Source organism: Archocentrus centrarchus, chromosome 14 (assembly GCF_007364275.1).
Source record: "Archocentrus centrarchus isolate MPI-CPG fArcCen1 chromosome 14, fArcCen1, whole genome shotgun sequence".
Taxonomy (NCBI): domain Eukaryota; kingdom Metazoa; phylum Chordata; class Actinopteri; order Cichliformes; family Cichlidae; genus Archocentrus; species Archocentrus centrarchus.
The window spans coordinates 30,455,045-30,477,860 of record NC_044359.1 but is presented as its reverse complement, the minus strand read 5'-3'; the positions used below and the strand labels follow the sequence as shown (position 1 = coordinate 30,477,860).

The 22,816-nt window shown below is 41.1% G+C and overlaps 1 protein-coding gene across 1 annotated transcript in view; it reads left to right on the top strand.

Annotated features, from left to right (window-relative positions):
- The first annotated feature begins 5,083 nt into the window (after positions 1-5,083).
- Positions 5,084-22,816, top strand: part of flrt1a (fibronectin leucine rich transmembrane protein 1a) — a 40,711-nt gene continuing 22,978 nt past the window's right edge. The window contains exon 1 of the mRNA XM_030746634.1: positions 5,084-5,309. The gene's annotated coding sequence lies outside the window, so the exon portion shown is untranslated. The remainder of the gene's footprint in view (positions 5,310-22,816) is intronic.

The window sequence follows — 22,816 nt, the reverse complement described above, 5'->3', positions numbered from 1 at the left end:
GTATAAAGCCCTTCATGGCTCCAGAAGGTGCTGCACAAGATCTGAGAAATCAGTGAAAGTCAGTCTTGCTGAAAACTATAAGTGTGAAAATGAAAAACATCTGGGAGTGTCGAGTTAGAAACAGGTGGCTTCAGTCTAATATTCTTCATGCTTTCTATTTGTAGCAATTAATTATGAAATAAGTACAATTGTCATGTTTTGAAGGGGTTCCAAATATCTTCCACCCATACAGAGGCAAACAGAGAGTCTCAGATTCCTTTTGTTATTTTATCTCAGTATTTCCACTATGCTTAAAACACAGCTACACGCTGTGTGCTGACCGCTGGCTCATCAGGACAATCCAGTAACATTGAGTCTGGCATGATTATCTGGCAGCCTTGCCAGACGAGCTAGCTCTTTGCCACACTCGTGTGGTTTTGCTGCTGACATGTGTGACCCGTGACAGATGCAGCTTATTTGCTGAAGTGCACATGATCATTTTGTTTTTCCCATGCAGAACGCAGCATGCTTATGTGCATGTCTGCTGTGGAGCTGGTTCTCTTTTCCTTGTGGTGACAGAACAAGTGGCGCTGCCCAGCGCTACGTCAACTCCTCATTGGCGGTTCATTATTGGAGAAGCCACGTGTAGCCAGTTAGCATGGCGGTCAGTGTCTCTGTTTTCACTAAAAACCTGCAGGAAAGTATAACCATATTTCTGCCTTCTCTCTTCCTCGTTTCTTTAATATGCGTTTCTCTGTTATAAATTAGAATTATAACCACTCGGGAAAATGTGTTACATTCATTGTCAGCCCTCTGTGGCTTTGACTCTGGCACTCCTATTAACAGCTTTATTATCGCTTCGGTGTAGTGTTGGCTAGCCAGAAATTTAAGCCTACTCTAGAATTACATTAGATACAACTTACCTTTGTATGAGGATTTAAGCACAATGAATAATAATAATAAATCAGGTGGCTCAATATGTAGAAGCTGGGGTTTATCTGTGTTTTCTCTTTGCATGATAGCAGCATGACTTGAGGAGTGCATACAGTCCAGGATGCAATGCTTTATTTAGAATCTGTATCAATGTAAGGCTCTTTAAGTAGGCTCAATCTGGCTACAGGATTTGTCGTGAGTTTTAAAGTTTTCACAGCGCATTCCTTGCTGCCTCGACGGCAGCTTTGAGTTCTGAGGAAGGTTTGGTTCATGCTTTCTTGTCTGTTTCTGACTTGTTCCTTTTCCGTTCTACTTGTTTAAATTGCACTCAACTACCACATCAATACTGCACTTTCATGGCGAGGACGGAGAGCCGTGTTTCCGCGCCAGTTGCTACAGTTCAGCAGGCTGTTTTTCTTTGGTATCTTGACATAAGTCTTTTGGTGCGGTCATTAAGGTTTTGTACCTTGCCGCACATACTTTCCAAAAAGTCAATAAGAGCCATTGTAGCTGTTGTGAGGCGGCAGTATGAATGCAATCAATGCCAGCTTTCTAACCAGTCTTCACAGCTTTTTTTTTTTTTGGGGGGGGGGGGGGGGGGGGGGGGGGGGTACATTAAGAAAACACAGTAAATGCACATTTGTTCTGATAAGAGCCCATGTTCACGGTAAGTCGTGTCTGAAACAAGCTGAAAATGTGTTCACAAGAAGAGACGTGTGACACACTGGTAACACTGAATTGTTACTCACGCATAGTGTTGAATAAATGACAGTCAGGGCAAACTAAATAAAGCTTCCCTCCTTGTTTTACATGCTTTACAGACAGACCTGGCAAGAATATCGGTTTGCTGTCCGCTTAAGCCTCATGCATAAGAGCAGGACGATAATGGTTGCTAACAGTAACACTGCAAACAGCTTGCAGCTACAACTAACACAACCATGAAAATCTTTTGTTTGCATTCCCTCCACTGTGACAGCAATCTAAACCCCACCACAGATTGGAAAAAGAACAACCTAAATGTGCAGTAAAATCGCCAGTGATGGCTTTTATGTGTGTGCGCGTGCCTTGTAGAAGTTGTAGTCAACTGTATTCTGTAATATAATGTCCATATGCTCCCGCTCTCTCCCCCTCGTTCTCACTATCTGCTTCTCTCGTTTTCCCACTGGGTGGAGGAGCTATAAATTAAACTAGGGAATTACTGCTAACTGTTGGAATAAATTAAGGCGCTTTTGCGTCTGTAAACACCGTCTGACTGCGTAATTACACTCCCACTCCCACTGAGACGCCATGGAGAGGGAGGATAAGGGAAGAAACGTGGCGTAGATGCGGAGAAACGGCGGTGGGAGAGAAAAAAAAGAAGAAGTGAATGTCACAAGGGGGTCAGACATTATATTCACTCCTTTTCTGAATCCTGGACGTTGGCTGGGCACTCCTACAGATTAAGGGGAAAGGTGACTTTGAGCATTATTATCTCAATCACCATATTGTTCATTACATCTTAAGGCTATAAAGCAGAATACTGAAAACAGCCATAATAATATAAACTAATGCAAACTACTCTGGTTTGTTTAAAGGGGACCTATTATGCTTTATCATATTCTGTCATATATATATTGGCGCACATACTTTTAGAGGAGTGGATGCTCATATTAAACATAGTGAATGTTTCAGCAGGGAGGTCAGAGTATGTGCAAGTAACCACTGAGAGCTCAGGCTTCAGACTCTGGGATCAGTATGATGCCAATGAGAGTGGATACCCCTAATATGGTCATCTCTGGCACACAGCTCTGGCTGTGAGCACAGAAGCCCTGCCCACCTGCTGTTCAAACCTTCTGTTTACAAGAGACAGCCAATGAGAAGAAAGGTGGTTTAATGGGAGTGGGAAGGGAGCTAAAAAGACTCTGTCAGACAGAATATTTTGAACAGCCCTAGAACAAAAACCATGGTGTTTCAAATGGTTCTTTTTAAGCCTTACAAATTTAACCCACTAGACCTCGTGCATCTTCATCTTAAGAACATCACACAACACTCAAGCGCTCACTAAATCTGCAGGATGATTACAATGATCACATTTAGCCATTCAGTAAGAGCCAAATACACACAGTCTTCCAGAACAGCAACACTATCAGCCTTAACATAAAACAAACTATGGAGTTAGCCTGTAAGATAACAAAGAGATGCATTTAATACAGACTATTCAATGGGCCTGGTAGCTAAAATGCATTTGTAAAGATGCAAACTACTGCACACCCACATCAACTGCAAGTTATGCACTAAAACAAGATAGCTGATATTATCCAGTGGAATGCAGCTGTTGTAGTAGAGCTATCAGTGTGTCAGCGTGCAGCACAGACGACCACATAATTGAAGAACACAGTCCATAAAGCTTTGCTCATCTTACCAATTGACTGTACAGCTGCTGTGAAAAAAAAAAATCAAATGCAGAGCTACTTTCTGGACCTGCCAGTAAAGTCTCAGTGGTGACTGCACCCATCGATGGCTTACATGCACATAATCTCAGATAGCTCAGCTGATGATGGGGTAATGTTTCTTGTGACACATGTCTGAGGGCAGCGAGCACATTCAGTTCAGCGCTGACACTGTTTGCCAGGGGCATGCGTCTTTGATAAACAACTCTGACAGCTACAAACTAGCTTCTTACTCAAAGCTCATGTCACAGCATTTTTATGAAAGCATGGCAGCTTCGGTTGGAGTTCACCGTGGGCATCATTCAGATTAGGATTATCAAGCTGCACATTTCCAAACACAACAGATATGCATCGAGTGAAGAGATGCCGCTGAGCTGAGAAACAACACGACTCAAACAGGTTTTGTTTAGGTTGCAGGCCTCCTTGCCTTTCTGTCAGGCTTTATTTGCCACTCAGATGTTATAGTAATTGTTTCGCCGAGAAGCACTGACATAAATTTGATGCACTGTGAGCACAGGAGTGTATGATGGCACTGAAAACTATGAGGAGCTGAATTTTTCATTGCTCAAGGTCCTGCTGAATCATTCTATTAATGCAACAGACTGCTGCTCTGCACTTATAAAAGCCACCGATTTTTGCATACAGGTTAACCTTTTATGTGTAAAAATCTATTTCCCGGGGAATATAAATTAGGGGCGTGAAACAATATGAAAACTATAGAAACAGTATATTTTACCTATATATAGTATAAGGGGAGCTGGGGGCATCTCAAACCTAAACAAACCAGCTGATTCACGGACAGTTCTGTAGCTGTAGTGGTTTTAGATAGACAACTGAGATGTAAGCAGCTGCTCTGAGCTCAGCCTTGCCAGTGAGCTCCACAGTACACAGTCCTCACACAGCTCAGTTCCTCCCACAGAGAGCTGTGGGCCACATCACTCTGGGGACTGTAACAGATTTGAGGGCCACTTTAAAAATGTTCCCTGTCAAGGGTTGGACTAACAGTGCCTGGTTGGACAGAATCATTAACTGGCAAACATGCTTCCCAGCTCAGAGTGGAGCTCTAATTATGATCATCTAATCATAGAGAACAAGGAAAGAAAAAAAGAACCTCCATCAGTTAAAGAAAGAGGGAATGACTCAGACCTGATAGATAGATAGATAGATAGATAGATAGATAGATAGATAGATAGATAGATAGATAGATAGATAGATAGATAGATAGATAGATAGATAGATAGATAGATAGATAGATAGATAGATAGATAGATAAGGATTTGTGAAATGTACACGGTATGATTCATTCTCATTCAAATGTCAAATAGAAGAAAAGCTTTCACAAATGTGTTTCAGCTTGCTCCTCCTTCTCCTTTAATCCTATCCATCCTTTTACGCCTCAGTCTCTCTCCTCTGCTCCTCTTCTTCAGTCTCAGTCGGCACATTGGAGTGGATTTCTCTTTTTTTTTTCTCTCCCTCTTTTAGAAAAAAAAAAACAGCGTCTCAGGGGCAATTTATTCAGTGCAAATAGCAGATGTAGTTGAGAGCCAACGTATTTTGGAAAAATGCACGCGTGAGCAAGCACGGACCGGTCCGGTGACTAATTACCATAATAAGGCGCACAAGTTCGCCGGCGAGTCAGGCACGTTTTTATTCCTCCGTATTTCTATGTAGCCAGTGCCGCAGCGGGGAGATAATCGGGCGGAGGGAGCAGTTACAGAGAGTAGACAGAGGGAGAGAGAAAGAGGAGCTGGCAGCACATGATCACACTGGGTATCCAGTCACTGATCAACTGGAGCGTTCATAATTACGCTGGCGACAACATATGGGAATACAACAAGGCGAGATTGTGGTCACACCTGGTTCTGGAGGACACCGGAGGACCCGTGCGGGAAAAGGGGCGGCCAAATCTGAGGGACTTTGCATCAAGCAGTCGAGAGAAAGCGTGGCATCCGAAAGCAGCACCATCCGGTAGGTGAGCCTTGATTGATGTGCGCGGACTTCCAATATGCTTGTCATCATACGATCTGGAAAAAAAAAAAAAAAATCATTAGTGTTTTATGGCGCGTTATAGCCCAACAAGTACCTGACACACATTTTTTTTTTTTACTATGTATATATTGGTTTTCTGTTTGAGCCACGGTTCAAGAAGCAATTAGGTCTGTCTGTGAAACAATACAATCGCCTCTTTGCAAATGCCAAACCACTTGATTGAGGATGCGGGTTTCAGTGAATAGCTGGCAGTCACATATATAAGCAGTGGATTTCAATTCGAAGGCCCAGCGTGGATATAAATTCAAACAAAAGGGAAGGCACACCATAAAAGCTACGGAGATCAGATAGTGATTGGCGCACATCTACATGCAAAGAAAAATCAGCATACCGAAGCAGCAAAAATGTAAGTTTACAGCTATATATTTCCCATTTACACTTGTAATGTGGACATGGAGTAACTATGTGGGTTTATTTTATGTGCAATTGGGTCCCGGTGCAAAACAGTGTTTTTAAGAATCAGTCAGACTACTGAAATCCTCTATACTCCACAATTCAGCTCCATGGATGAATGAAGACTGTAAAGTTGGCCAGGTGAGTTTTGAAAGCCCCACCCATTGGCTAAATTTCTCCTGACTTATGTGATAAAAGCTTGTAGGCAGAACTGGTGCGCATATTCCAAAACGCAGGAGCACCCTCCCACCATGTATGCCGATTAAAATGTCATTAAGTTTGTGAAAGAGCTGAAATCAACACAAGATGTAGCAAATTGAAACCAGCTTTCTATTTTAAAAAGGTTTCTGCATTTGGAAATGGAAGTGGAGACCCAGATATCCATTGGCTCCTACAAAAAAAAAAAAAAGCTATCTATTGGATTCTCAGATTGCATTGTGCCAAACTGCCTCTTTAGCAGCTCTGAGAGAAAAAATATTCAAATATTAGCCTCTCTTCATGGAAGGATTTGATGAGGTTAAGCTACCTCATTGCACTCTGATCAAATTTCTTCTGCAGCTCAAGCAACTTTTGACTAAAGTCCACAGAGGGGCACTTCATTAAAAAAAAAAACACAAAACAAAACAAAAAAAAAAAAAGGTGAGGAAGACACACATGAATAAAGTACTGCAGAGGCTCCTTGAGACATGCCTGCAGCAATAACTTAATCTAACCTGTGCACGTGGCACTCGGGCGATAGACAAACAGATGGCATCTCCAAAGGAATTCATCTTGTGAAAGTTGGAAGAGGTATTCCTGGATAGGTTACCCTCTGACTCGCTGGCACTGAGGCCTGCGACTGGCAGTAATGATGGCAGGCATGTTGAATGGCCTTGCTGATTACATCGCTCACTCTTGTGACTCCTCCACACCTTTTTTTTTTTTTCTTAGAAAAAAAAAAAAGCCTTAAAAATCCTGGTGGTTGCTCTGTAGCTGCGATGCTGATGCTGCAGAGTGTGTTGCTGAATTGATTTGCATTTCCTCATCATACATCAATAGAGGCAAGCAATTGAGATTTGCAATTGCATGACGAGCTCGGGCACAATGCAGCCTCTTCCCGTGATATTAGATGCCCGGTCATTAACGTGGTTATTGAATAGTGCTGCTTTCTAATTCATTCTTTTGTGGACAGTGGAGGAGGCACAATATATTGTACTACAACGTCTTTGTAGTATAAGAGTCTTTGTGTGATTTCTCCAGTGCCTTATTTGGTGAAGTGATCCTCCACTACTACAAAACCCAGAGTAGAGCACAAGGATACAAAAGTTTATTTAGAAGGCTCAATACTTTTTATAGCCAGGATGGACCGTTCTCCTGCTGTAATGCTGTTGTCACACTGTACACAAACATTTCTACGGCTGTCGTGTTAATTACGTCACTGCATTAAAGGAAAGATACATGTAAAAACAGAATACGGTGTCAGATGATTAATGTCTTTTTGGTAAGATGTGTAATAATGTATAGGAGGGCATTCATTATTCCATTTGGCCTTGGGGCTTACTTTCAGTAATGATCAGCTTGCTGTAAGTGTGCCTTACTTGGCAAACCTGTGGCAGATTGCAAAGTCGTGTTGCTGCTGCCAGTGATAAGCCAGTCCCAGATCATTAGGGCTCATTTCAATTGGGTGTTAATGCAAGGTAACATTACTCACTGACATATGGCTTATTGATGCTATCGAAGTTTGACTGATCATGCGATCATTTTGTCCTCGTGTCAGAGGGATTTGTTTGATGCCAAAATGATCCAAAAAAGGCAAGAAAATGGTACATGAAGACTTCACAGCAGCAAGGCGCAAGCAAAGTCAGCTGGTTATGTATCTGCAACATCACAACTTTAACTGAGACCCCCCCCTTTTTTTTTTCTTTTTTTTTTTTTTACATTTTTTTATTTCTTTTTACAGTCAGAAACAACTCAGTCTTGCAGCAAAGCAACAAAATCACATAGAAGCAATGCAATTCCAGCCCAGCCTAGCTAGCTTCCCTCAGCTCCAGTGCTTCCTGTTCACAGTGGGAAAATGTGAACTTCCTGTCCATAAAACATAACAGCACAGCCATTATATTCATGACAGCACAGTCATTATAGGAATGACAGCCTTCCCGCTACCCATTGTTGCCATTAGAGCTGCAAAATTGATGGTTTGCAGTGTATTGGGCAGTAGGTGGAAACCTGTCAGAACACACTGGAGGTGGACTGAAAACCAGGATTAAAACAGCTCTTCAAAATAAGTTCAAATTGATTTTGACTGAAAGCACCTATACTCACTATTGACTCGTACTGCTAATTGCAAGGTAAGTCATTCCAAGAATCTCACTGTGTTATTTTCAGTGTCATGGTAGTAAAAGAACACTGATTAGGGACATTCTTGAGTACTAATTGTCATTATTTTTGATGAAACTGAGCACACAGCAATCTCTCATGAGGCCTTGAAATGACAAAGCAGTGAGTGTTTGTGATCTTTAATGCTATAGGCATTCTTGCATCCTTTGTGCTATCTTCTCTTTCAGTGATCACCGCTTTGTTATAAACTAGTTTTTCAGCTCCTTTTAGAGAGCTAAAATGTCCATAAAGACATAGCAGCTAGGGATCTGTCATAGTTAAAATGCATATTTGCATCCGTTACTTTCGCTGCTCTAATGAAAACCGTTCGTGAACCACATGCCATTTGCGGCAGCATGAGCAAAAACACAGCCCCTCTCTTCTTCAGGGAACACATTTAGAGGGGAGGCAGGGAAGAAAAGGAGGTGTAGGGAGAGCTTTCTGGAACCAGTGTGGCCTTCAGTGTCAGTACCCTTGCCACAGGCCCGCGCTGAGCTGGACAGCCTCTATCTTTGGCCATGACCACAAATTAATTAGTTGTACATTTGCAGGGTAAACAGCACGTTGAACTACTGCTGACAAAACTGAGGTTCATTGGATGAGTGTTAGTCAGCTGGCTGAAAGACAAGAGAAGGACAGCTTCTGACAGGAGGCGCTTCTCTCTACCTCCAACCAGTCACATCTCCATATTACAGTTTTAACTCAGTCGCCACTTAAACATTCATCTATGTTGAATTCATGCCTTAAATTCTTTCATTCTAATGATAAACACCCATGATCATAATTTACATGTAAATTAAGGCATTGCCTCACCCTCTTTGTGTGACTTTTTGAGCAGCCATTAGCGTATTTCATTGGAGAAGAGTTGGCAACACCGTCTTTTGTGGATTTACCCAGACATTTATTGTAAACTTCCTGCCATCCTGTGCAGCAGACGCCTGAGTTTTATGAGTGCTATTTATTTGGCAGAGCGGGAACGGCGATATCAGCACATGCGTTCCAAACCGAAATCCTTCCAAGGCAAATAAAACATAAAAGGACAGAAAAACATTTCAGATTGTTCACTAATTGCTGCTGATTGCTGTAATGTTGATTGCAAAATAGCTAACTATACGATATACTAATGAATCAATGTTAACCAGCAGAAAACGATAAATGCTTTATTACCAGCTTGATGTCTTTGCTCTTAGAAAAAAAGAAAAGAGCTTTTTGTACAACTATCCACAGCAGCCGACGCCACCAGCTCTCTATAACGACTGTTTCTGCAAACTAGTGTGCAATTGAAATGCCAGCTGAGAAGAGAGAATTCTTTTCAGGTGCTGTGAAAAACATTAAAATGTGGCCTTTTTTTAAAATATGCTGTTTCCAAGAATCAAAATAGGAACAACCACACATGATTCTATTGGTGACATGTTTCATGGTGGTGTATCTTGACATGAGAGGAACATCCCTGAATCCCAGATATTTTTCCTGTAGTCACAGATCTCACCAAATGGAGTGAAGCCTGGGAGCTAGTTCAGCCGGGTTACCTGGACTGCGCCTAACGCGCCACACTCTCATCACATCTTATTTTAAGCTGTGGAATTTCCCATCTCTCCGTCTGACATGTCAGCGTTGCCGCTGCGTGCTGCACGTCTCTGCCCCCTGTTTCGACCCCTTCACCACCCCAGCATCCACCTGTCGGCTCTGAGGGATATTTACTCATACAGTAACCTCCCCACCCCAGTTTCCATGTGTGTTATATAATATTATATTTTGCAGGGAGCCGTGAGCTTGGAGCCTAGAAGCCAAACTCTAACTGTATTCTGCTGATGTAATAAATCCTTCATTTGAAAATTGTCTGACTGAAGTGGGCAAAACGCACATTTGTTTAAGCACACTGAATTAGGGCAAAAAGGATTCACCCAGCTAAACAATGAAAGGAAGATTACTGTGTTGAACTTCTAAATGGGGATGAAGCTGTCAGGACAGAAGCAGCTTCTTTGTTTGTCTTAAATTGTCACTAATAGTTTTTTTTTAGTTTGAAGTGGTCAGCCTCTTGTGGAGAGTGATGGTAACGGTGGAGTTGAGGGAGGTGCTCGTTACACATTCACAAAACAAACGTATGAACACACTTGAAACAGGATGGGTGGTGCAGATGGGGATGGGTGGGGCATTAGCCGCCACTGCTGTTCCCCTTAACAGCCAGTCCTCTGCTAAACGTGGAAAAGGGTGTTGTGAGATTAAAGCTCATACTCTAAAATGGAATCTATGTGCAAAAATGAGAAATTGACAATTTAATGATATCATTAGAAAAGACCAGACAGGAACTGCTCTTCCTCCCCTGCTATGCTTCAGTCTAGTCTTACTGTGTGTGTACTGCATATCTTTTCCTGATTGCATCAGCTGTGTTGCTGATATAACCATTTATTATGGTTGGAGGCTACAGAAACAAAGCTTCCTGCATTAATTTTGTCCATTCCAATATTTAGTACAGCTACCATTTTGGCAGAAGAAAAAAAAAAAAAGCCTCTTGATGTCTCAGTCTTTCAAAAACAGGAAGCAGGTTTAACACAGTGACGTTCAGAATTGTGGTACTTTGGCCATGCATGCAGAGTGACCAGTTCACCGACAGATGAAAGCTCCGTGCAGATGGAGGCTGTGGAAGGATGTGGGGCCATCACTGCACTGTCACTGCCCAATGGCTGCCTTTGCTTTTTGGAATAAGTGATATCCTAGAGTCCCTTGAATTGAATGTGGAATAACGGTAGTTGTGGGAACCGACATCAATGGCTCGAAGCTGCTCGTGTGAGCGTACTGAGCTGGAATAAAATCACAATTTGTCGGTCTCAAAAGAGCCTGTGTTGCTCTACCACAGGCAATATTATTTCCTCCTTCATACATTGTATTGCCATGTTGAGAGAGTGAAAAAGCAAATTCTTTCAATTTTCATTCATTCTTCATTTTAGTAACAGGCTCAGGGTACACAGATGAAGGCGATATGGTGTAGATAACACTGAAAGAAGTAATGAAAAAAATCCAAACTTCTGCCTGGAAGGAATGTTAGTGAAATATAACAAAGACACATTGATATCTTATAAACAATATGCAGCTCATAACTGCTTTTATATGGCATAGAGCAGCACTGCTGTATTGGAAAACACTGATAACAGCACCGTTTTGGGGTTTAATACAGCCTGTACGTGTTCATGCCACGTGGATTTGTGTTAATGTTGCTATCCTAAATTTGTATTGTGTATCACAGGAAAAGCTGTTGGAGTTTGAGGTCGAAGGTGAAGCTCACATACTGATAATTATCGTCCGAGTGAGTGCTTTTCAAAGTCAATTTAAAAACACAGACGTTTAGACCGCTGAGACCTTTCGAGTCTAAAATGCAAAACAGCGTTCAGTTAATGGTGTTTTTCTTAAATATGCTGTGGTGCTAAATGAGACCCGGAGGAAGCACTCCGAGGCCCCAAAGTATTGATGCTGCCGTATCCAGCAGGAGTCTCTGAATGTATCTCTTAACCCTTCTTGTGTGCTTTAAATCAAAGAAACAAGTATCTTATGAAAAGCCTAAGCCTGCAGGCTTAGTTTTGTTTGTCAGTAATCAAGCTTTATCCCACATCTCCTGACAAAATATACACGGATATCACAAAAAATGTCAGAACCAGCCGAGCTTCAAAGGCCTGCTCAGCTGTGAACTATAGCATGGGCAAACTGTATTAAAAATGAATGTTTCCCATGAGATGAAATGCGATTGCCGGTTGTTGCTGCATGTGTCTTGTCCACTCGTGTAACATGAAAGGTTTAAAGAATTCTACTAATCTGTAAATCTGCTGCAGCTGAGCAAAGAGTATACAGAGCAGCTTCGCATCAAATCCAGTGTACAGTATGTGCTGAGATACATTATTTTCCAGAACAACTGCAGACATGCTGCTGACCCTTTTTTTTTTTTTTTTTTTTACAGTAATTTACTCCATCCCTGTTGATTGATGGCCTCCAAGTCAGAGAGAGAAGTCATGACATCAGATTTTGTACAGTATGTTGTTAGAGCTGCGGGCTCTGTTAAGGCTTCACAACAATCTTCATTCATCATACAAAAGTGGAAAATGAGCTTTTCCTAAAAAACGGAGGGTTCATTTTTCTGCTGTTTCATACTCATTGTGGTTTGCTTGTGCAATGAGGGGCAACCCATGCACCCCATTTACTTCCAGTGCTCCTAATGCACCATCAAGATGAGACCTATTGCATCCTATTTTTACTCACGCTGATAAATTTGTATTTCCATCATATTTTGGAACCTGTTTGTCATTGCTGGCATAATAAATGGGAGCCTGTGCCTGCTTAATTAGAGGAGGAAAAGTGAATCCAAACCCAAAGGGATGGCTGTTTTTGTTCTGGCTAAAATGAGCTTTTTTTTTTTGTTGTTCCTCCTGAGGAGCTTCTCTTTCTACAGCGGAGCTTTATTTTTCCCCAGTCTGTGCTAATTAGTCGGAAGAATACTGTAATGAATACTGCAACAGGCGGTGGGTAAATGTGTAGTCCTCTGCAAACAAAGCAATTCAAAGTATGCATAAAATACCACGTTGCTGTATATGGTTAATGTCACGGGAAACCCTAGGGTGCACTCATTTGGACTAATGTATTAGGAATCATTGTGTTGCGGCCTGCATATTTAACAACTTTGCTATCAACATGAAAAATGGTTAGTCATATTTCCCTTCCATATCACGCTCACTTTCTCTTCCTTTTCCTTCAGCGTTGTTTTCTCCTTCTCTCTGTGATGTTGACCTCTCTTCTTTTGAGCTGCTATGTTTTTTTTTCTTATCATCAGAGAGACAAATGAGAAACAAGAGAGAAAGAGAGCCTCGGGGCTCGTGTCCTCACATCATCGCCACCCCCTTTATCTCTCCGCGCTCTCCTTCTCGTTCTCGATCCTCCATCTTTCCGTCTTCCTGAGTGACAGCTGGCAGCCAGTAGGGTACAGTGGGCATGCCAAACCAAGTGCAGATATTTGCCAAGTGACTTGAGAAAATACACATTTAAACGTGACTGACTCATGCATGCTGCGGATCTCCTTTTGCTGCTCTTTTATTTCCTTTCGGATAGCTCAAACAGTGCAGCGTGCAGCACACATCGCGCTCCCCTGGTGCCCACAGATCTTTGTGGTCATTAAAACATGTACATTCACAGAAGGCTTGGAAATGAATCCAGTGGGACGGTCTTGAGGTAGAGGCCACAAAGGCAGCTGCCATAAAATCAAGCTTTGAAAGAGCAGCATGAGGACAAGAAATGATTAAAAAAAAAAACAATTGCCCGTGGATTGATTTTAAATTTAGATAGATTTTTTTGTAAACATATGCTCACCCATGATACAGGAAGACTATGCACTTCGAATTTGACTTGAATTAAACAGTAATTGGCCTCTATACTGTAACTTCGGCACATTTATAAAGCTTCACACTTCAAACGGCGCAGCTTCAGCTTAGCTGGGTCTTATATCTTATCACTCAGCATGCCACATGTGACATGCTGAGTGATAAGTGGTGTTGAAAAACACGAGGAGCAGCCATGAAAAAGGAGGATTATTCTTTAATAATTTTCACAGAATTCCCTAACGACAGGCTGCTTTCTTTTCATTCCTTTGCCCTAAATGGGAATTGACATTTGGGTCAGGCTCTCTGGGTGATGAAGAGTGAACAGAGGTTCTGAAAATCCAAGATTAGTGTTGCATGGAGGCCTGATCAATGAATTTTACAGCAGTTTATGGAGGTGCACAGGTCAGTGATTGCAAACAGGGAATTGCAGGAAAAAAAAAAAGATTGCCCACATAAAGAGTACAAGAAAATCAAAGCATACAAGAGAAGGCATACACACACAATCACATGCCCGCGGTGAATATCAATCTGTAATCTGGGATTATTCTAGTACAGAGGGAGGACATTTCTAACACTTTATACTATGTGGAAATACACAAAATGCACAAAAAAGAAAAAAAAAAACACAAAATACAAGGCTGAACCTTGAGGGATAAAGCAAGACAGGCGGTAATGAAAAATCAGTGATACAGAGATTTGTTGCTTTGCTTTGATGGGCGAGACGGACAGATAGAGAGAGAGAGAGAGAATCCAATTCTGAGCCCGAAACAACAGCAACAATAATCTGCTGAAGGCAAGAGGCAGCTCACAGACGTTTCTGTGTAAATCTGATTTCTGGGTGAACGTTCTATTGGTGCCATTAGCACGAGTTCGTCATCTAGCATCATAACACTGATTACTCCAATAACAGTTGGGACATTTGTATAATTATCCTAACAAACAGGAAGCCTTTACACTACATGACATTATGTGGCTTTGCAGTGCTCTGAAGAGCTGATGGGAAAAAGGCTGCTTTATGACACATAAAGAGAGGCTGGTGGTGATTGGTGGTGCAGAACAGGGAGAGACTGTTTGCTCTTCTTTTCTTTTTTAGTCACATCTTAGAAATTAATCAGCATCAATTTGGATAAACAGCGTGGGTCAAGTACAAGAAACAAATGTGAATATTTTTCTTAAAGCAAAACTAAATGTTTCAGATTGATGGTCAGACAAAATGACCTCATCTGACTGAGAACAGTAGATGTTTGCCGTTTCCAGCCTTAATCTTTATTCTCTTCAGTTAAATTGAATGTAACATTTTAGTTCAGTTGAAGTAAAAATCCTATTTTTTTGATCGTGCGCTAAAAGCAGAGAGCCTGTACTGGCTGAGCATGTTGGCCTGCTGATGCCGCACCACACTCAAATCATTTAAGTCACACTTAGGTTTCAGTGGTCATTGGAATTCCTTTTTACAAGCCCACTGATCAATCAGTCCCGTAATTCAATCCCCCAGTCAATCGTGTTTAAATGAATAATTCACAAACCATCAGAGAAAGCTCGGTGAACTGGCTCACAAGTAGGCCGCTGCCCTTTCACTGAGAGGAGACCTGAATGGAATAAGTCCAAAGGAACAAAAGATAACATGAAAATGCGTTTTCAGACACTTTGTGTAAAACTCCATCATCTTTTCATCTGGCTGCATACTGTTGTGATTTCAAACTTTCATCTCTGTGAATTTTATGGATGAGAAGCTGTTTCCTCTTAGTTTTCTAAACTTTCAGGTGTAAATGCTCATGAAACCGGAGTATTACCCACACTCTGCTGTGGACTTTCAAAATAAAGGTAACTTAGCACTTTAACGCCAAGTGTATCATATTTGATACGTGAACTTTTGTGAGATTTTGAGGCTTCTATAAATATAGATAAATTATATAATTTATATAATATGCAAAAAAAGGTTGAAAATAGCAAATATGATATAAATTAAAATTCATAGATACAGATCTCTAATGTCTAATGCAAATACACTTTTTTCCTGTAGAAATTTCAATTTTTTATTTGATATTGATTGATACTGATATTTGTATGTTTTTTTTTCCTTCCTCACCATTTAAAATTGTTCATTTACAAAATAATAACACATTCTGTGCACCAATCAGGGCGGAGCTACATTTGAAATGCGAGCTGTCACTCAAATGTGACACTCACAAACACGCCCATGCCATCCTGGTGAATTTTAGATTGCAGCCTTATAAACGTTAAATATAACTTCTAAAATAACTGCCAGCTCTGATAGATGCTCATTTTCATTTTAGTGTTCAGGGTTTGAAGAAATTAAGCCAGATTTTCAGGGGCTTCATGTTAAACACAAAAAATTAGGACAGGAAGCTAATTAAAAGGGAAGGAGGATTACTTGGATAAAATATCATTTAAATATAGAATACTAAGCCTCTGTAATAGTGCTGTAACGTGGTGGTACAAGAGCAGCATGAGTTTCTGCAGTACATTTAGCAGTTTAATATATCATATTGCATGCAATTATTGGGATTCCTGTAATATTAAAGTCAAATTTTCAAAATTTCAGCTGTTTGACATGACAAATGACACATGCATTACATCACTGGGATGTCTTACACACATGATAAATTACCAGTTTTGCACATGCAAATCTATGCCAATAGCTTTTGTTTTTCTTTGTCAGTTTACTGTTTCAGATTAATGCTTCTCTTTTAGCTCCTGCATGCAGTCAGCCATGTCAGTCACACGGCGAAGCAGCAAAAACATGCAACATTTGCCTGCTCTATTCTTTGCAGCTCAAATGCAGAACATAGACGCAATCAGGGCCTGTTGCACCACCCACGCTAGGTCAGATTACAGCGACACATCAGCCACTCGCAGTGTGGACGCACTGTCAGAGTGCAGCAACCGCCAGCCCACACAGACGGTGCCCAGATGGACAGGTTTACTGTTTCTGATTTCCTTCCCTCCTCCTGCCACCAAACAGTCCTCTCCCTCTGCTTCAGGCTTTGTGCTTTGTGAAATGAAGTGCGATGATCAATTGCGCTGAAAATTTCTCAGAAGGTTTAAAATGGAGTTCTGTGGCCCTGGCCTGCCTCCTGAATTTTTTAACTTCCACTGTGCGCAAAGACAAATGGCTGCCCTTTATGGAACTGCCTTAAGCAGTTTGATTATTATACTATAGCTGTTTAATATTAAAGAGGAGAGGTTCTTTAAAATATGTACAAAAACATAACATTTTGTGATTTATGATCTTTTTAGAAATTTTATCATGTCTTTTTCTATGCAGGCATTTGTTTTTTAACTAATAAAACAGGAGCGTTTGACTCCTCCTTTTTACACACAGTGGTGCATGTGTCCATGGATTTCTTCCAGCACACACACACACACACACACACACACACACACACACACACACACATACACACACACACACACACACACACACACACACACTTTCTGAGAATAAAGGAATTGGATTGGAGATTAAAAAATACCAGGAAAACATAAAATTCCTTGACATTTAGGTTATTGGTTTTGTGACTGGAGAGAAGGTTTATGGTGGGGGAGCTTTGCAGGGGCCAAAAGAAGACAAAGAAAGCTAATCTCACTTAGAAGAGTAAAATCGGCTATATACCTAATGAAGTATTACACTGTGGTCAATGAGGTAGAGGCGCTGCAGAGAGCACACAGCGCGTATGCATGTGCGTATGCATGTGCGTATGTGTGCGTGTATGTACAGTTTGTGTCACTCTGCTTTGCTATATGAGTGGGGGGGTTGTTTGTCAGGAGGTTACAGTGATAATGTTGGCATCAAGACGGGAAGTCTTTCAAGGGAGAGTGAGCAACGTTCGGACGTAAGGGCGCGAGAGGAACATCTATTTCCCAGACTTTCCATACAACATAACAAATAGCAGCTCTGGGAGGTTGTATTTATGCACTCTGAGCTAACAAAGCCGAAGCAACTTTTAATCAAAGTTATTACAGTTCTTCCTCAGGGAAACATGAATACAAATAACTGCAAAAAATCCGTCAGGGGGCCGTTTGATTTTGCTTGAGTTGTCACAATAAACATTGTCTTGACACAGTTTGCACTTTACTGCCACATTTTTGTCCTTTCACATGAAAAAAAAAGTAATGTGCTTATCTTTGCAGCTCAAATGTTGTAGACTTCTCTGCCAAGTTTTGTATTATCACACACCACACAAACACAGTTTGGGTAAACGTTGGGCAAGCGTGTGTGAAAATGAACATTTAATGCTTTTTTCCCCATCTGCCCCTCTGATGATATTTTAAATGCTTATTTAATGCAAGTAACATAAATGATATGATTACAGTATTTGGAAACTGTAATAAGCTATTTTATATATGGTGAGTAACACACAAGTGTAGTTTCATGTGATTACAGTAATGTGCGTAAGGGACAAGAGTTAAAAAAGAGGTAAAAGGAGGGTTAATATTGAACCTACATTTGCCACTGGGCTTTAAACATGATTTCTGATGAATAATAGCGTTGAACTGCAGCTTGCATGTTTTTGCTATATCAGCTCTCAGGTGATACTATGTTATGTTGTGTTCACAGCTTGTTCTTGCTGGAAGTGAGAGAAAAGAGGTTCAAAAGCAGTTTTAGCTCATCAGGCCGAAGGACAGATGGGCTCGTGCCACAGCAAGATGTCCATTGTTTGTCCGCCCTTCCACATTTCAAAGGAATTGCTACAGGATTGGTCAGAATTTATTCAAACTTACATAAAATGATTACCTAACAGGGCCTCACCCAACCTGTTCTCAAGGTTTTACAGGCACTTTTCCATTTTCACAGCACAGCCTTCATGTACGCTACTTATAATTTCACCAATTCTCCCTCCTGATGTACTGAGCAGTATTCAGTTCAGACGATTTAGCAAAGTTAACAGAAGATTCTCAATGCTGAACAATTTTGCATGCACAAAACGATAAAGAACTTCATGAGATAGAGTGATTCCCACATTAGGAAGGTGTGCCAGGGGCCTTCCTATCACCATTATGCTAATATCAGCAATACTTTCAGTGCTGATGTGTTCACATGCTTTCATGCATTGTATGTCCATTGTTACTACTGACCATGTAATCATATCCCTCTGAACTCAAATGCTTTCATTTGGGGGTAAACAAGATTAATTTGTCCTGGACGTGAGTGTTTGTGAGTCTCCTTGGCTTCTCAGAGGAGTTTAAGTCTCATACAGCCAACCAATGACAAGAAAAATTAAATCTGTACTTCATCATGAGCCGGATAAGATAAGATAAGATAAAACTTTAATAATCCCACGACGGGGAAATTTGTGAGACGGGGAAATGAGGATGAGCTGCTACGTCACTTTCTGGTTCTAGCTTTATTGAGTTCTTTCAAGAGTTTGGTTTGATTTGACTTTCACCCAAAAAAGTAGTTAATACAAAGCAATTTTGGACATAAATTCAGTGACTTCATTGAACTACAGTCTGATTTTCAATCACTTACAATCAGGCTCAAAGTAGTTTTTCTTGCTGGTACTATGACAAAAACCGTGTGTGTGTGTGTGTGTGTGTGTGTGTGTGTATTTTTTTTTTTTTTTTACTTTACTGTTGCCTACTTGTATAATGCAGAAGTTAGAAGCACTTGACAATGTGGAATATATTTTTTAAGGAACTGAGATGTTTACACACACTGTACACTCAACACAGCTGATGACCATCTCCACGCATTGGTGGCTCTGTCCACAATACAAAACGTCTGGAAAGAAATAATCACCAAACTTTCTCGAACCTCAGTCCCCTTGCCAACCACTGTGTTTTGGAGGTGAATGCGCTCTCATGTAGCGTAAATGAAATCTCCGGTAATAAGCAGTGTTTTCGAGCTGTGCTGTGTTGTTGAGATTGAGCAGAATAACATGAAACACAATTAGTTAATCTGTTTTGTGACGAGCAGACCGACATTAAACGTAGCGTTGAACGTTTTAAAGGCCGGCCGTTGATGAAAGCCTCGAGCTCCGAAGATAGAGAACTGAGGCTCCAGCATAGCACGAACAGTTCCGAAACAAAGCTAAAAAAAAAAAAAAGAAGCTGTTTATTAACTAATTAAGTCGTGTTTTAGACTGCTTATTGCTAGCAGATCTATTCTGAGCCAAAGTGCAGCCGTGACTGGTTCTGAATGACGGCTTTACAGCAGACAGCCGCTCCCCCTCTTCGTACCGGCGCAGAATCTTTTAGTGGTGCGCAATACCGGACCGTACCGGCTTACTTTCACCCCTGCTTATAGTCATGCAGAATTGTTTGAAGGGTGTGGGCATATACAGAACATCAGCTTAAAACATTAAGTATGACTTAGGTATAATTTCAGTCTACTGTCATTCATATTTTAACAGTGCAGTCATGGTTTAATTGTTTATATTAGATATATTTGCTGTCCATAACAACTGTAGCTTAAATCAAAAGAAAAGAGCATGTTTTATAAATATCTTCACACGTGTACTACATGAGTGTGAATGGCAATCCAGTCATTTTAAAACGTTAAATGTGCTTATTGCTCAAGTGCCCCATAGGCCCGAGTCAAGGGCGTGTGGTTTGAGAGGCGACAGCTATATTTTCCTCACCAGGACAGCAAATGTCATCAGTCCTAAAAATACGGCAACAGCAGTACTGTGGTCAAAGGTCAAAATGGACGGCGTTCAAAAATAGATGCCTTTTTTCCAGAAACTTAATGATAGCCATGGAGGCCAGCAGGTTTATTGATAGAGATAAAATCCTAGTTGATGTCCCAGGAGCCATATGGAGAAATATGGAATTCTGTGGCTTCAATCACTGCTGCAGCAGCTGCTGATGTAACTCAAATCCGAATGCTTCAGGAAGTCAGTGCAGTGCAAATGACACCATTAGAGTTAGGGCTTCCCTCAATTAAAGTTTTTCTCAGTTAACTAGTAAATGTAAGTTCAGTCAGTTAGTCAACTATAGCTTGTTTATTGTATGAATTTAATCTTTTAAGAAAAGGCTGTTGGGGGGGTTATCATGAAGCACTGAATGTTTTTTTTTTTCATTCACCTCTTTTCACTCTGTTTATACCCCACTCTGCATTTAATCACTAGTTATTATTAATCTCTGGCTCTCTTCTACAACATGTCTTTTGGCCTGTATCTCTCTCCTCACCCCCAACCAGTTGCAGCAGATGGCTGCCCTTCCCTGAGCCTGGTTCTGCTGGAGGTTTCTTCCTGTTAAAAGGGAGTTTTTCTTTCCCACTGTCACCCAGTGTTTGCTCATAAGGGGTCGTTTGATTGTTAGGTTTTCCCTGTAATTATTGTAGCATCTTTACCTTACAATATAAAGCGCCTTGAGGTGACTGTTTGCTGTAATTTGGCGCTATATAAATCAAATTGAATCAAATTGAGTACAGCCAGCAAGGAGATCTACTGTCTGCCTGTCTAAAGCTAGAATAAGCAGCCATGCTAACAGGAGGTTACTTGCATGTAGTAAGCCATGTTTGAAGCTGACAAATAATTGTTGGGTGTTTGCCTGTTTGTCTCTCAAAATGATCCCACATTTTGATTTTCCTGCCTGGCATATAATATTATTATAATACCACCAGGACCAGCTGTGTGAATAATAATGTCTTCCTGTGACTCACTGACCAAGAAAAACATTTCTAAGATGCTTACGATCGACTAATGTCCAGATGACTATAAGGGTTAAGCAAACAATCATAAAAATATCCAATATTACACATGGGTATTTTGAATTTTACACCCAAAACAGTTTTTTTGGGCTCCTAACAATCTGTGTGTCTGGGACCATGTGAGGAGACTTTAGAGGCTTTTTCCATTAAGAACAGATGAAGCCTCAAGAAAGAAGAGGAAACTGTGCCTTCTGCCTCTCACCAAGTCCTGCCAAATCCTGCTGTATCATTTTATGCTTGATTTTCTTTTCCTATTACCTCATGAACAGACAGTATGGCAGCCCATGGGATATGTCAACATGCAGGGCCATTAAATTATTAGACCTCGTTTATTATTAACTCTGTAGCATACACAACTGGCAGCAACCTTTTAATATTCATACAGCCTGACTGTTCCCAACTGATGCTAAGAGGACTAAGTGAGATCAGATTAATGCAGACACACACACACGCACACACACACAGACTATGACAATCAGGTACATAATTGGACATATAGCTTTGAATAATCATTTCAGTTATCCGGGTGTAATTATTTCTTGGAACAATGGAAATGCACACACGAAGGATTTTTAGAGCTGTCAAGAGATGAAGCTGTTCGGTGCTGCGCCGTGGTCAGATTGACGTGGCCCGTTAGATCAGCTTGAGCTATTTCTGTCTTTTTTGGTCCAAACTCGCTGCAGGCAGGAGAGGTTGGAACACTGTCCGCTTGGCTGAGTGGTCGAGTGAGGGCGACCCGTCACACAAACAGAAAAGACTTTTTAGAACAAGCATTTTCTTTTTTGGATGAGGCGGGGGCGCTTCGGTAAACTGCACCTCCTCTGAGCTGCAGGCCTCCCAACAGCGAAAATAAGCTAGTGTATTGGTCAATGTTGCAATAACAGAGAAATGTTAATAATGTAGTTTGGTTAGTGATATTATGATCTCTTGCTTCCTTGTGGAGTTGTAAATTTGTCATTAAAAAGACCATCCAGACATGAGTCATCTGTAAGATTGGTCTTCGTTTTCTGCGTGCCCTTTGTCCCTCTCTATTCTTATCCTGCCTAATTTCCTCTCTGTCTCACACATTCCTTTTTTTTGTCCCCCCAGCATGTTGACCTTGTCCCCTATTCCACCTTGTTCGATCGTGAGATATTCCACAAAGTATGTGTGACTGTGTGGGTGTGTGAGTGTGTGAGTAGGGACAAAGAGGAAACACAGCATCAAGAGAGAGAGAGCAGTGAAGAGAGAAGGAGAGAGAGAGAGAGAGAGAGCAGTGAGGTGTCCAGCACTTAAATTGCCTGTTTATTTCCAGTCATTGCATCAATTACACTGATACAGCTTAAAAACGGGGCCCTGCATTTGTGTGTATGTGGGAGATGGGGCTGAAATAGAGAAACAATTAGGAATGATAAATAAGGACATTTTTTTATGCTGTCGTATGCAGTTTTAGGCTTTGAGTCACAAAAATACATAAATGGGGCGGAAAAAAGATTTTTTTGTTCTGTTACCGGGCAGAAAAACAGTGGAAACTGCATTTGACTTGTGATCTGCTTGACATCTAATTGCGTGCGTGTGAAGAGGGCCGCATGGGTGTGTCCGTACGTGTGTGTTATGTGGGGTCAGCCAGCGGCTGCCCTGAGATCAGGAGTGTGATCGTCGGC